Genomic DNA, 13,039 nt, shown 5'->3' with positions numbered 1-13,039 from the left:
GAAATTATGAATGCAAGGCATAGTAATCATAGATAACATGGCAGGGTCCGTTACAGTTTGTTTTCTACTGATTTCAAATAAACAAAGTCTTGGCTTTTAGAATATTAAACTCGTTTCGCCAAATTCAGATGATAAATACAACTTTGAAGCTTGTAACGGCATAATTACATGCGGAGAACGGAGTAACTTATCACAGCAGGCATAACAACACTCATAACAAATTACTCACAAAGCCCTCAACAATCAGCCCCCCCTACACTGAAAAAAAAAGCCGTTGGATTAACATGATTTTAATATGGAAACCGGTTGCACACATGGAAAACATGTGTACTCAAAACTATTCTACGGTGGCCCTGAAGTGCAAGACACCACAGCATTTCACAAAACACAACAGCATTTCAGAAAACACTACAGCATTTCACAAAACGCCGCAGCATTTCACAAAACGCCGCAGCATTTCACAAAACACCACAGCATTTCACATTGGACGGAAAGGGTATTCCTTAGGGAGAACACTTCTTGTTTGTGATTGGACAGAGCCAGCCAGAGAAGCACTGCTGTGATTGGTTGTTTTTTCTGCCAGTCAAGAAATGACGCTTCGTGATTGGCCCAACACATCAGCCGTTAGCTGTTAGCACACCTGTAGCTGCTCCGTCCACACTCACAACAACGTCATACAGACATAAATAAAGCAGCGACTGTATTCGCCATGACATAGACAGTCTGTGGTTTGTACATGTTTAACTTTTGTCCAGTTTCTGAACAGATATGAGGAGCTGTGAGCTCTGAGTTTGTGCTAACGGCTATTGTGTTGGGACATATTGTGCTGTCGGGCGTTGACCAATCGCGAAGCGTCATTTCTTGACTGGCAGCAAAAACAAGATCACAGTAGTGCTTCTCTGGCTGGCTCTGTGCAATCACAAACAAGAAGGGTTCTCCCTAAAGGAATACCCTTTCCGTCCAATGTGAAATGATGTGGTGTTTTCTAATGCTGTTGTGTTTTGTGAAATGCTGCTGCGTTTTGTGAAATGCTGTGGCATTTTGTGAAATGTTGTTGTGTTTTGTGAAATGCTGCTGCGTTTTGTGAAATGCTGTGGCGTTTTGTGAAATGTTGTTGTGTTTTGTGAAATGCTGCGGTGTTTTGTGAAATGCTGTAGTGTTTTGTGAAATGCTGTAGTGTTTTGTGAAATGCTGTAGTGTTTTCTGAAATGCTGCGGTGTTTTGTGAAATGCTGTAGTTTTTTGTAATGTGTAGTGTTTTGAAATGCTGCGGTGTTTGTGAATGCTGCGGTGTTTTGTGAAATGCTGTAGTGTTTTCTGAAATGCTGTAGTGTTTTCTGAAATGCTGTAGTGTTTTCTGAAATGCTGTTGTGTTTTGTGAAATGCTGTTGTGTTTTGTGAAATGCTGTAGTGTTTTCTGAAATGCTGTTGTGTTTTGTGAAATTCTGTTGTGTTTTGTGAAATGCTGTGGTGTTTTCTGAAATGCTGTGGTGTCTTGCACTTCAGGGCCACCGTACTATTCCATTATGTTAAAGACACACAACTATGTTATGTCAAAGAAACATGAAATTGTTATGTTCATTTGAATATTTCCTTTAATATAGGTATATTCATTTACCCTATACCAACATTTCTTTTTTATGTTCATTTTAGGCTTTTAATATGCTCAGTATATTTAACTTGTACCTGTTAAAGCAACATGATGTCTTTATTTAAGCTTCACTGTAAAAAGTCTGTTGGACTTAAGTAATAAAAAAACATGGAGATCGGTTGCACATATTAAAAACATGTGTACTCAAAACTATTCCATTATGTTAGAGACACACAACTATGTTATGTCAAAGAAACATGAAATTGTTATGTTAATGTGAACATTTCCTTTAATATAGGTATATTCATTTACCCTATGTTTAACCAACATGACTTTTTATGTTCATTTTAGGCTTTTAATATACTCAGTATATTTCTGTACAGAGCCACATGAATGTTTTGTTTAAACTACATGCTATAGTTTTCTGTTTAATCTACCTAGTGCTCAAGGGGTACATAAGATTATTTATTTCATGTGAATAGAGGCATTTCGTACATTCGTGTGCAACTGGATGTCCGTTGTGGGGACGGATTTTGCGCAGCTGCTGTTGTCGCTGGGTGCGGCTGGTTGTTTTGGGAGTAGCGTTGCGGGGGTGAGTGTTTTGCAGTTATAGTACACGGAGAGTGTATGGCAGCAAGTACGAGCACAGATCATTAGTTACCGTGGTATCTATCCCTGTTAGGTCTAGTACGGTCTTCCTTGGAGGTAGTATTCGTGTATTAGTCCCCAAGGGGAAAATGGGTTGCAGCACATCACAGAGGCATTTAAAAAAGTTAAGACAATACATCACTGACAACAACATAGACACAGATAAAAACAAACAGACATAAGAAAACCAGATATCGGCAGACATGACAAGGGGCCTATAGGCCCTCATTTGCAAAATAGGGGGGACAGGGCCAGACCAGCTGGGTAAACAGTGCGTCCTAGCCATCATTTGTTCAGGAGTTTGATGGCTTGTGGGACGAAAGACAGCCTAGATCTGTTCTTTTTTAAGTAAGGGGCACGATATCTCCGCCCGGATGGCAACAATTCAAAGTAAGAGGCAAGAGGGTGCCTCAGGTCACTCACAATATTGTGTGCCAGTTTTAAAACTCTGTCCTTATATAAGCATTCTATATTAGCAAATGAGATTCCTGTCAATTTACTGGACAAAGTTATGGCCCTCCTGACTGACTTTTTCTGTGCCTCAGTTGCGTTGCCGAACCAGCATATAATGCCGAAGGAGAGCACACTTTCGATAAAAGCATGATAAAACATCTTCACCATTCTGTTGCCGACATTAAAAGACAATAATTTACGTAAAAAAAACATTCTTTGTTGAGACTTAGCATTTATTTTCTCAGACCAAACATCCCATCTGAGCTTGTGGTCAAGCACGACACCAAGATACTTGTACTCAGTGACACATTGAATGGGCTCACTATTTAATAAAAGAGTAGGATTGGGCGATTGTGCTATTCTAAAATCAATTTCCATCTCCTTTGTTTTTGAGGTGTTTAGAAGCAGGTTTGACTTCTCACACCAGTTAATAAAGAAGTCAAGGACAGGCCCATGCTCCTCTTCCTCATCAAAGAGGAGGCTGACCAGGGCCGTATCATCTGCATACTTAATAAAGTGCCTATTGGGAAAAGTGCTGATGCAGGAGTTGGTGTATAAAATAAACAAAAGAGGATAAGACACATCCCTGGGGTGAGCCTATCCAGGTAGTTATTGTGTCAGAAAGTGCCATGCCTATTTTGACCTGCTGAGTTCTACAGCTGAGGAAGTCAACGATCCAGGAGATCAGACCAGGTTCAAGTGAGAATTCTTCAGTTAAAATATTTGATAAAATACTTGGCTTAATGGTGTTAAAAGCTGATGAGAAGTCGGCAAATAGAATCTTTACATGGGCTTTTGGCGTCTCGAGGTGAGTGTGCAGAAGATGCAAGAGAGTTGCGATAGCATCTTCCACCCCTCTAGAGGCCTGATATGCAAACTGCATGGGATCTAAGAGGTGCTGCGTTTGTGAGATTAGATGCCTCTTAACTAAACGCTCAAAACATTTCATTACCAGTGAGGTGAGTGCTATAGGCCGAAAGTCATTGGGCTCACTGGCCCTGGAGATTTTAGGCACTGGAATAATTGTGGATGTTTTCCAAAGAGAAGGGACTTTTTGCAGATTAAGGGAGGACCTAAAAATGTCTGTAAATACAGGTGCAAGTTGTTCTGCACAGTGTTTTAAAACAGCTCCTTCAATATTATCGGGGCCAGGGCTTTTTCGTATATTACACTTCCTGAAGAGATGGATGACTTCTGACTCCTCTATAGTCATACTAGAGGGGAGGGGGGAAGGATGGCCACTGATCAAGACAGGAGACGGTTTTCCCCTGCCCTTATGTGGAGCATTCGTCATGTTTTTAATTCCCTGCCATGCTTCTCTGGGATTACCAGAGGCCAGAGCTGCCTCCAGCTTCTCCTTATAGCTATATTTGTCTAACTGTATTTGTCTTTTAATATCTCTCTGTATGTTTCTCCTAGTAAACTCATCCTGGTTTTTATAAGCTTTTTTCTTCAGAATAATCAGCTTCTTTAAACTGTGAGACACCCAGGGCTTGTCATTCGAATATATTTTTGAAAGACTTAGTGGGTGTTATGGAAATCTAAAAACCCCAATACTGTAGAGTACAAGTCAGAAAACAAATAAATGGTGAAACAGACAGAGTTGTCTTTCCGGTGATGTTTATTCGAATAAACATCAGATACAATAAAATATAGACACAGGTCTCACAGAGTATAGGATAGTCTGCGCGAGTGTGCGCAGTTCAATATTATAGCGAAGCTTATATAGTAGAAATGATGAGAAGGTAAGAAATCTGTCTTCACACGGTCACATTGTTATTAGACACCTGGCCTTGAGCTGTAGAAGTTCTCGTGTGACTTTGTGTGAGTCTCAACCTAGTAGCCAAAACAGCTCTGTGGCCTTGAAGTAGAACAGATAGTGCAAACAGCACATCTAAACCAAATGAGAAGCATTTGGTTTTAACATATCAGGATATTAGGAAATTTCCACTACATTCCCCCCTTTTGATCATACTTGATCAATAAAAAACAAATGACAGGATAGACTGATATAACACATCAATGAATACACTCCATCACTGGTTTGAGTAAACACATCACAAATATATCATAGAAAACTGGCTGTTTTTCTGGAGGACAGACTCCAATATAATGTAAGCATAAGAGGAGAGTACACTTGATACACATGATTATATTGATTATATTGTAGTGTCGGAATCAGACTCTTCTGATTCTAGCTGGTCTATCTCACTGTGGCGCAAAGGATTGTCTTGTAATGGGATAGCAGTATACTGAACGAAAGCTAAAGATACCAGGCTGGAAAAGCCTTTCTTCAGTATTGGGATAATCAAACAGGTACAACTGATACATAGGCCGAAAATGATTATCAGGGGTGTAACTATCCTAGCCAGCCATGCTTGCCACCCCCCCCGATGTAAGCCAGGCCCACCAGTCCCAGCCGCCTGCGTTGGATATGTCATCCGCTTTCATGTCGGCTAACAAGTTGTTAAGATGCAGCACGGTGTCAGTGATGTTCTTGGTGGCGTCGGGAATGTAAGTGCAACAGGAGTCACCGATCACATGACACAGGCCACCCTTTGAGGCGAACAAAAGGTCAAGAGCAAATTGGTGCTGCATGAGCATATTCCTAGAGGCTATTATGAATGGGGGCAATGCCTGGAAGCCTTGCGTCGTCTCGGAAGTGAGGTTCTCTAGTCGAACGTGTAAGGTATCTATCTTATGGGCATTGTTTACTGTACCCCACCATGGAAACAAGCCACCAAAGAATTTAGCTCCAGTGGACGTCAGCTCTCTTTTTACCTTGTGGTGGTCCGGGTGTTGGAACTCTGGGTAATGATGTGTCGTGTACATTAAGGACGTGAGGACCGTGACTGCTGGATTCAAATCCACTAGAGTGCATGTACCTATCCAGAGGGGAGCCAGCATCTGATAGAGCTTGTCGCCGCACAACCAAACGTAATCTTGTGGCGCGCTAAACCCAGCATCACTGGGCCAGGCCAGTTGGACGGAAGTATGGTTAACATCAGGGAATGCTACGTTAGAAAGGATTCTTTCAGGGACACTGAATATGCAATACGAGCTATTGTAAACACCGTAACTGCACGTATTCTGTAGGATACGAGTACAACCAGTAGTAGTACCTAGGGAAAAATAAGGTGGTGTAAGAGACGTTTTATGGTATACTCTCTGGATACAAATGCTGTGTTTCATCCCTCTCAAATGGCTGGGGTGCACATGGCTGACCGGTTGGTACTTTGCGTATGTGGTATCAACCGTATATGCACGCAAAAGGGAGTTAGACTTATTACTGCATGGTGGAGGAAGCTGCCTGGCATAACGCCACTCGGTTACGCGGTCTTCCCCCTCGATGGGCCTTGTCAGAGCCATAAACGCACAGAGGTGTTCGACCTGGGTCAGAGAACGCGGACGAACTGGCACTGACATTGATGAGTCCTGGGGAAAAAGGGTGCATGCATAACATGAACCATTTTGTCCTGCGGCCTGCAAGAATGATCTCAGAGTGTGCCACCAAACGTTACCGGTGTTTCCATTACTGGTCTGAACCACATCAATGTTGTTATGGTCGTTATTGCCTATGTATAGGTTACGTTTTAGAAGTGTAGATGTACCTATGGATGTCAATGTTTGTGTCAAAGGCGGTTTATCCTTTTTGGGGGTCTGAGTTTTGGGCGCGATGTCTATGTAAAATGTGCCACACGGGTCGGTGCCGGATACATACATACATACAACATAATAACCCCCGTCTGATATCTGGGCAGCCTGTAGTTGCAACAGGACAACGGGGCTCGATGAATTGACTTTGGAGATAGACAATCTCCCTTTTATGTTTGTTTTGTCGTCCCATAGGGTATAACCCCAATCGGTGTATGCGGTGGTCCATAAAACAAAAGCCCAGCCCCCTGAGCAGTGATTGGCGGTTTGACCAAAACTGCCTTCGACATAGCATATGTAGGCGTCCGCCCACCCCAGTTTCTTAGGGTCGGAGCAATGCATGTAGTCGCACGGGTCTAACTGCACTGTGCTATCTTCCCCATCCCTTAGAGTAATGTTACCAATCCCTGTCTTGATCAGCCCCTGTTCCCATGTGGTTCGCCCTGCTTTCCCCATGTACCTCTTAGATACCTCGATTTTTGCTGACCTGCTGTGTGCTGACCATGAATATATAAAATATATAACTAGTCCTAACACAACTATCATGGCAAGTATGCAGAGGAACCATTTTGTGATTGTCCAGGCTCTCCAGTAGTATTGCTCACGGTTGCGTTGTCGTTTTCCCAGGCGAGCCGTCATCACGAGGTGGGAATGCTCCATGGGGTGTGTGTGTATTCCCTCGGTCGATGTTGTGACACGGACAGTCAGACTCCGCACACCAGTAACACAAACGAGGAACCAGAGAGCATATGGAACCGCTCAGCTGGCACTCGCTCGTGATACCTTGTGTGTAGTGTGTTTTGGTGTATGTAGTGCAAGTGTGGTGCAAGTTGGTGATTAGGACACATCACTTGTTGTCATCTACTTCTGTTGGTGATTAGGACACATCACTTGTTGTCATCTACTTTTGTTGGTGACTAGGACACGTCACTTGTTGTCATCTACTTTTGTTGGTGACTAGGACACGTCACTTGTTGTCATCCACTTTTGTTGGTGACTAGGACACGTCACTTGTTGTCTTCTGCTTCTACCGTTTCTCCTTTCCTGTGACTACGACCTTGCAGTGGCTGGCGTGGACCCACGTAGCTCTCTCTCGGCGACCTTGACCGCTGTCTGGTTGACCAGACGCAGGTAGGGGCCAACGATTGGATTTCCAGCTCTTTCTCCGGAAATCCTTGACCAGCACGAAGTCGCCGGGTTGGAGATGGTTAAGTGGACCAGTGGCAGTCGCTAAAGTGGATGACAGGTTAACATACAACATAGCAACATAGCATCCTCACACAAAGTTGTGGAGGGAAGAGGACATCCTGGAGCCTTGAGTCCAATCTGTGGAGGAGCCCCAAAAAGGATTTAAAATGGCTGAGTTGGCTCCATGTTCGTTCCCACATCCTCATGTACATCAGCACAATGGACAGAGCTTGTGTCCATGACAGACCTGTGTCTGCACAGCATTTTGCTAGTTTGTTTTTGATTGTGCCGTTCTCTCTTTAGCAAAATGTGAACCGTTGTTCTAATTTAAGATGTTCTCTGATGGGCTAAACTCAATTAAATCCAGCATTAGGTGCTCAAATGAATTTTGCATAATGCAACTTACCCCCCTTCACCCCCCTTGTGAACCACTCCTGATGTATAGCCTCTAACATCCCCCCTTTTGACACATTGTCCAACCCATGTGTCAAAAACAGCCCCAACAGCCTTCCACCGAGCCTTCTCAACTGGTGTAGCTAGCTGCTGAAGTGACGACATGTTGTCAGTGAAAGTAGAAAAGTATTCTCATCAAAATGAGTGTAAGGTGCGTGAGGTGTGAGAGGAATCAGACTCTTCCTTTGCGGCTGAGTCAGCAGGTAAATTAGCAGACCCAATTTCTTAGGGGAACTGGGTCTGTACTGCTTGCAGAAATTATCTACACTTCCAAATAGCCACAAAATCGTGCACTACCCCAAAAGCATAGCGTGAGTCAGTGTAAATAGTCACGGTTTTGCCTTCTGCAAACGTGCAGGCTTCAGTTAGTGCGATGAGCTCTGCTGCTTGTGCTGAGACATGGGATTGGTCCGGAACGGAGTACAGCAGAATCTGAAACAACAGAAAAACACCCCACCCGATTAGTGCCCCCTTGGTCGCGAGAGGCAGACCCATCAACATACAAAATGAGGTCAGCCTTGGTCAGAGGAACGTCTTTTAAGTCCGGTCTAGGTGTGCACACAGTCGTGTTCGTCACCTTCAGGCAAAGGTCAATAAGAGAGTTCTTACACCTTTTCCAAAATCAAATTCAAGCACTTTTCAAGCATCTTATAGCTGTTGTAAATTACATATTTATATGCACATACTCAAATGAGTATTTCCCTACCTCACATTAACTCAGATGTTCTTTATGCTATAAACAACCAAATGTGTGTTTCGTGATAGCATTCTACACGAGGATGAAAAATTAAAGAAAAGAAAACTAAGTTTAATATTAATATCAAAATGAGTGATCTGTACATCTAAAAACCCAATTCAAGCGACCTTTCACCTCCACTTAATTAAATGCACTGGTTGCAAGATAAAAAATGTGAGTTAATTGATTTTAGATAAACAGTTTAAGTTGCAACTTAATTGTGTCATTTGAACTCTGATTTCTGCATTAATTGACTTCACCCTAAATTCAAGTTGAGGTATTGTAATGCAATTGGCTTGATAACTTAATTGTTCTACACCTTGAGTTAAGGTCTTGTCATTCAAATACAACTTGAAAATCAAACTCTCCTGATTGAAATATCATGTGTTGAAATAAACAACTGCAGTTCAAAAATAAAAAGTGAATTGACTAATATTTTTGTTGTGGAATCAATTAATTTCTTTCTTTAAAGGAAAAAACATGAATAAGCTAAAAGGAAAACCCTATTGAATACAATATTATTTGGAGCAACTTAATTTACAAATGGCTGTCCACTTAAAAACATCTGTTCATGTTCAACATGTGGTAATTAAGTATACACAACTTAAGATTACATTTAAATCATACGGTAAAACAAGTTGGAACGTTTGGAGTAATCAACTTAAAAACTTGTGTTTATTCTACCAATTATTAAGTAAGTGGTAATTGAAAACACCTCTGATTGTAGAGGAAACGCCTTTTCCCCTAACTCAAATAACTTTGTTGCTCTAACAAAATGTCATTAGAAGTTGTCTTAACTCAATAACCATGATGCAACCTATTGCCTTGATTCTCTTTGTTAAGCCAAGCATTTGTTTTTAGAGTGTAGTAGACTGGGCCTCCCATATAACCTGGCTGAGCCGATATAAAAACAATCAGCCAAATAACTTCTCAAAACATCATTGATTACTATTTTTTTTTAAAATACTTTTAGGTTGGCAGTGAACATAAGTCAGAGGTACCTGGTGTACTTTTCCTTCACTTAATTATTTAATACCTTTAGCTACTTCACAGATGTGGATGAATGATGCTAAATATGATCAAGTGCCAAATCAGACCCCAGTTCCACCCGGAGCAAATCCACCAGCCACCCCGCAGCACACAAAGCCACCCAAACCAGCTGCACCTCTACCAGCCCCGAGAACACCCTCATGATCAACCACCACCGAACACATACACATCACTCTGAAATGGACCAATCCGCACAACGACCACCTCCACCGTCGCCACCCCCACCACACCCCGATAAGAACACCCCTCTACCTTTACTTGAGGAACATTTTGAATGCAGGACTTTTACTGTACCACTCTGGTACTTCTACTTTTACTCAAGCACAACATCTGAGCACCTTAGTCTGAATTTCTAGCTACAAAATCACGCAGCGCTGCATAAAAATAACCTCACAATGGTAACAAGTGGAAAATAATATTTACAAATGTGTACAATGATTTGTAGGTAATTTTGACTGCTCAAAACACCTGACTTATACAAAGGAAGACTGTGTTCATTCTACAATTACATGGGATTAAAGTAACATGTAGTTTTACTTGTATAATATTTCCATTTTGTATAAAAGACCGTTTGTTTTCATCTGTTTTAGAATAAACAAAGTATTGGCTTCAGAATACCAAACTTGTTTCGGCAAATTCAGATGATAAATACAACTTTGAAGCTTGTAACGGCATAATTACAAGCAGAGAACGGAGTAATGTAACATCACAACAAGCATAACAACAGCCGTGTGTTATGAACACTGCTGTGGGTGCGCAAATCATGAGGTCATCAAACTGGCCTTGTATGAGAGCGATGCCTTTAGAAACTTGGAGAGAGGCCAACCTTGTACACAATGCCTGGTTGTACACAGTAGCCTTGACACAAACGTGTGAATCTGTAAGGTTTACCCTTATATTCAAATGTGAACAAAATTGACTGTCTTTGTGTACAGGAACACTGAAAAATGCATTTGAGAGATCTTATTACAGTAAAAAAATGCTGCAGAGGCTGGAACTTAGGAAAGAATCAGATAAGGACTTGGGACGAGCGGGCATAGCTGCATAGCATTTACAGCTGTAAATCCTGGACAAATCTCCACTCGTCAGGAGGTTTTGTCTCTGATCTTTTTGACAGGAAACACTGGAGTACGTACCGGAATCGTTACACGGAATAATGACCCCTTGTTTAAACAGAGAGGTAAACACTGGCTGAATGCCATCAACAGCTTCACGTTTCAATGGGTACAGGGTTTGATTTGAACGGAACGTGGACATTAAACATACGTCATATCTGTGAGCTACACAGAGGGAGTGTGGCACATCTGAAAGCGCGGCAGGAAGCTCAGAGATATGAGAATTACCCCATCATCCTCAACCAACAGCAATGTGCGCAGAACGGCTACGTTTGTGCACATTTTCATCTTGTCCACGTCACATGACATAGAGTACATAACATATTCTGTGTGTGTAGATGTCCAATCAGTGACTGACTCCAAATCTTTAACGATTAGACCCAAATCCCTCTATCTCTCAGTGGGCCCCCCTGGCTAGTGAAATGTGTGGACCGCCCCTGGGATTTGACACAGTTTGTGTTGTGTGGGTGTGAGTGCAACAGGAACCAGCGCTACGCAGCCAAGCATAGTTTTAAGCATGAGCTCCTCATTCACACATTCTAACAGAAAACTCTCATCATTCCCGGGAACCACATTTACACAGATTAACAACATTAACAGTACAATGCAAATGAGAAGCCTCCATGAACACAGCAGGTGGAAAAACACGTTGATCAGTCAAACGCAACAACGCCTGAGAATCAGGATATGTCAGCAGCCATTTAATACACATTCACACAGTCTTTATCATCAAAAGTTTTTGAACCATCGTAGGAGATGGCTGCCGGACTTTAAACCCCTCATTTGTGGAATAAATGAGGCCTAAGCCGAACCGGAGTTTCAGATCTCTGCCCAGTAAATGTATTAGGCAGACGGAGGATAAAAGAAACTGTTTTTTTACTGATGTGGGAAATGGGTGACTATCATCACCGTTATCTCCACTCTGAAGTGATACAAAAACTTCTCCTTTACAGTCACCCCAGCCGCTCCTATTGAGTGCATACATCTACCACTAAATTTGCAATCAGGCAAATCTGCCCTTTTTACTATAGAACATCAACACCCATGATAGCTAAAGTTAGTGTGGGACATTTCTCAAATGCTGTTTCACTGTCATATTTCAAATATGTACCCTCTTTAACCACAGGCATGTCTTCTACATTTTCCAATTTTCAAAAGCATGATGTGTGTGTATGTATTCACTTCCCTGGTTCGATGATGCTGGCTGAATTTCCATCTCGCTCGATCGGGTCCCCTCCTCCCCATCTGGTGTAGGTCAGTCTGATTGTGAATGACGTCCTTGCTGTCCCCCTCTCTGCCTCCACTCGCCAGTGTTCTGTGAGCAGTCCCATAATCCAATGTTCAACACTGCCACACTTGAAACATCTTTCTCAAATGAAGGTCTTGCTTCTCGTCTTCTGCCTCGGAAAACCTCTTCTGCCTCTCCCTCGGTATTGTGACCGGCCAGCATTCTGCGTAGCTTGCGCTGTGTCTGTGAGTCCGTTGAGAAAGGCATTACTGAGGTGTGTTGCCCAAACACTTGCTTGGGCTTGGGTTTGTTTATCCCGCTGTTGTTCCCATCTACTTGGGCTGATGTGGGTGGCGAGCTTGGAGTTGACTGCATGGCTGGGGCTTGTAGTGGCGGTGGAGGTGGAGGTGGGCCAGCCGGATTGCCAGGGTTGTACCCCGGGGGAGGGAAAGGATACCCAGTCGAGGAGAGGTCATTCAGGCCTGCAATGGAAGAACACAGAGATGTCTGGGGTTTACATGGTTTTGGAAATAATTTATTTTCCTTCTTTTCTTCACATTCATCTTCAACCTTAATATTTTCTTTAATGCCCAAGGCCAACTGCCTTCTTTCACGGCATTCTGCTTAATCCTCCCAGTATTTATTATAAACACTTTCTGTGAGTGTCCAGTTTTCTATATAAGTCTTTTACTTTAACTTTATTTGTATCTCTACTTCTTTCTTGAAGAATAAATGTATTCTTTAGTTTCTTGATTTTTAATTTACTCAAAAACCTCCCTTTGGAAATCCGAACATTTCCGTCCATATATTTAATTTAGACAGACTGTCCTCACCATATTTTACTCTCATGACGTCTACAATCGGGCCCTCAGGAGGGTGTACAAGCCCCCTACTTTGCCTTGTTCCCATGACAAAATCTGTGAT

Source organism: Gymnodraco acuticeps, unplaced genomic scaffold (genome assembly GCF_902827175.1).
Source record: "Gymnodraco acuticeps unplaced genomic scaffold, fGymAcu1.1, whole genome shotgun sequence".
In the NCBI taxonomy this organism is placed as follows: domain Eukaryota; kingdom Metazoa; phylum Chordata; class Actinopteri; order Perciformes; family Bathydraconidae; genus Gymnodraco; species Gymnodraco acuticeps.
This window is presented reverse-complemented; position numbering follows the sequence as displayed.